At 38.2% G+C, this 3,586-nt stretch overlaps 1 non-coding gene across 1 annotated transcript; it reads left to right on the top strand.

The window, feature by feature from the left end:
- Positions 1-1,643: 1,643 nt before the first annotated feature.
- On the top strand, positions 1,644-1,750 carry LOC128595005 (U6 spliceosomal RNA). The gene has a single exon (XR_008382701.1). It is a non-coding gene; the product is annotated as a U6 spliceosomal RNA (small nuclear RNA).
- The last annotated feature ends 1,836 nt before the right edge of the window (positions 1,751-3,586 follow it).

Here is a 3,586-nt window from a genome sequence, read left to right as displayed (position 1 = left end):
AAATGTCCATACTACCCAAAGCAATATACAATTTTAATGCAATCCCTATTAAAGCTCCACTGTCATACTTTAACGATCTTAAAAAAATAATACTTCGTTTTATATGGAATCAGGAAAAAACCTCAAATAGCCAAGACATTACTCAGAAATAAAAACAAAGCAGGAGGAATCACACTACCAGACCTGAGACTGTACTATAAATCAATAGTGATCAAAACAGCATGGTACTGGCACAAAAACAGAGAGGTAGATGTCTGGAACAGAATAGAGAACCAAGAGACTGATCCAGCTACTTACCGCTATTTGATCTTTGACAAGCCAATTAAAAACTTTCTTTGGGGAAAAGATTCCCTATTTAACAAATGGTGCTGGGTGAACTGGCTGGCAAACTGCAGAAAACTGAAACTGGACCCACACCTTTCACCATTAACTAAGATAGACTCTCACTGGATTAAAGATTTAAACTTAAGACATGAAATTATAAAAATACTAGAAGAGAGAGCAGGGAAAACCCTTGAAGAAATCGGTCTGGGCGAGTATTTTATGAGGAGGACCCCCCGGGTAATTGAAGCAGCTTCAAAAATACACTACTGGGACCTGATCAAACTAAAAAGCTTCTGCACAGCCAAGAACACAGTAAGTAAAGCAAGCAGACAGCCCTCAGAACGGGAGAAGATATTTGCAGGTTATGTCTCCAACAAAGGTTTAATAACCAGAATCCGCAGAGAACTCAAACGTATAAGCAAGAAAAGAACAAGGGATCCCACCGCAGGCTGGGCAAAGGACTTGAAGAGAAACTTCTCTGAAGAAGACAGGCGCACGGCCTACAGACATATGAAGAAATGCTCATCATCTTTAATCATCAGAGAAATGCAAATCAAAACTACCTTGATATATCATCTAACTCCAGTAAGATTAGCCCATATCACAAAATCCCAAGACCAGAGATGTTGGCGTGGATGTGGAGAAAAGGAAGCACTTCTACACTGCTGGTGGGAATGTAAATTAATACATTCCTTTTGGAAAGATGTTTGGAGAACATTTAGAGATCTAAAAATAGATCTTCCATTCAATCCTATAATTCCTCTACTAGGTATATACCTAGAAGACCAAAAATCACATCATAACAAAGATATTTGTACCAGAATGTTTATTGCAGCCCAATTCATAATTGCTAAGTCATGGAAAAAGCCCAATTGCCCAATCAACAAATGGATTAATAAATTGTGGTATATGTACACCATGGAATATTATGCAGCCATAATAAGATGGAGACTTATTCTCCAAGAAAGATGGAGACTTTACCTCTTTCATGTTTACATGGATGAAGCTGGAACTTATTCTTCTTAGTAAAGTATCTCAAGAATTGAAGAAAAAGCATCCAATGTACTCAGCCCTACTATGAAACTAATTTATGGGTTTCACATGAAAGCTATAACCCAGTTACAACCTAAGAATAGGGGGAAGGGGGAGAGTGAGCGGAGGGAGGGGGGACGATGGGCGAGGGAGGGTGATTGATGGGATTACACCTGCGGTGCATCTTACAAGGGTACATGTGAAACTTAGTAAATGTAGAATATAAATGTCTTAACACAATAACTAAGAAAATGCCAGGAAGGCTATGTTAAAAAAAAAAAAATGGAGTGCTCGCTTCGGCAGCACATATACTAAAATTGGAACGATACAGAGCAGATTAGCATGGCCCCTGCGCAAGGATGACACGCAAATTCGTGAAGCGTTCCATATTTTTGAAAAAAAAAAAAAGGAAGGAGTAATCACTTGATAGTGCTTGTAACCTTGGCACTCTGGGAGGTTGAGACAGGTGGATTGCTTGAGCTCAGGAGTTGGAGCCCAGCGTGAGCAAGAGTGAGACCTCCGTCTTTACTAAAAATGAAAAACTGAGGAAAGAGGATGGCTTGAGCCTAAGACTTTGAGGTTGCTGTGTACCAAAAGCAACAAAATGAGACTCTTCTCAAAAAACAAAAATCAGTTAAAAACAATTACTTTGAAAAATAATAACAGCCACCGATTAAATGATGTCTCTTTTACCTTTCACTACTACATTTTTTATATTGTGTATCTGGTGTTGAAGGAAAGTTAAGGCATCATTTTATTATAACCCGTAGCAGTCTATACAACCTACTCATCAGAAAACACTACCTACTTAACTCTGGTTTTACAGTAGTAAAGATAGATTGTCATCCTAAATAAGGATCTCTCTCCTTGATTCTTTTTTCTTTTTTTTTTCTTTTCCGTACAGACGGAGTTTCACTTTATTGCCCTAGGTAGAGTGCTGTAGCATCACAGCTCACAGCAACCTCTAGGTCTTGGGCTTTGGCAATTCTCTTGCCTCTGCCTCCCGAGTAGCTGGGACTACAGGAACCTGCCACAAGGCCCAGCTATTTTTTTATTGCAGTTTGGCCAGGGCTGGGTTTGAACCCGCCACCCTCAGTATATGGTGCTGGTGCCCTACCCACTGAGCCACAGGCACTGCCTTGTCCTTGATTCTTATTGGGTTAACTTTTCTCGAAGGGCCCATGCCCAATAACACTACACACACCCACACACACACATACACACACACAGGTTGAATATTCCTTATGCAAAATGCTTGAGAACAGAGTGTTTCAGATTTCAAATTTCTTAAGATTTTGGAATATTTGCTGATATATAACAAGATATCTTGGGGATAGGACCTAAGTCCAAACATTAAATTCATTTATGTTTCATATATAACTCATACACATAGCTTGAAAGTAAATTTATAATATTTTAATGATTTGTGCAAGAAGGAAAGTGTGTATACATTGACCTATCTGAAAGTAAAGGTGTCAGGTGTGGGATTTTCCCCACATGATGTCATACCAGTGCTCAAAAAGTAAAAGTTTTGATTCCGATGCATGTCAGATTTTGAATTTTCAGGTTAGGGATGCTTAATCTGTAATAAAAGCTTTAATCACTGCAGATTAAATTTAAACAGGTTTGGGTAAATTGGTGATGATTTTGCCCATGACAAATACAAGCCAAAATTTCATCTTCCTAATCTTCATTCCTGCCTTTTATAATTTATCTCTACCCTGTGGGAAAGACCTACTATCAAAAGTGTCCTATGTTTTACACCTGTATTTTTTTCACTTTTTCCTCAAATACCTAAACAAGGTAATCTCCATTTAAAATTCACATGAACTTCCCTCTAACAAAACTGTAAATATACTCTGATCTATTCTAAGTTCACATGATTGCTAAAAGACTAGTCTGACGAGGAGATACGATGCAGTCATCATATCAATTCTGAATTTAAATCCTGTGGGTGATTCAGCCATATGCCTTGTACACAGTCATAATATGCCTATGAAGTCCTTTGTTTAAAGGCAGTAATGTACCAACTTGAAAATATGCCCATCTCATCATAAATCTGCCAAATCATGTCACATTAAATTAAAATTATTCATGCATTGGTTTTTAATATTTGGAAGTCATCCTTTAACTGAGATGCTGACCATTTTTATGGAGTAATTCAATGTAGAACACGTCCACCCAGGACAGAGTTTGGGGGGAGGGTGAAACATGATGAGGTTACATTTCT

This window comes from Nycticebus coucang, chromosome 9, assembly GCF_027406575.1.
Source record: "Nycticebus coucang isolate mNycCou1 chromosome 9, mNycCou1.pri, whole genome shotgun sequence".
NCBI classification, from domain to species: Eukaryota; Metazoa; Chordata; class Mammalia; order Primates; family Lorisidae; genus Nycticebus; species Nycticebus coucang.
This window is presented reverse-complemented; position numbering and strand designations above follow the sequence as displayed.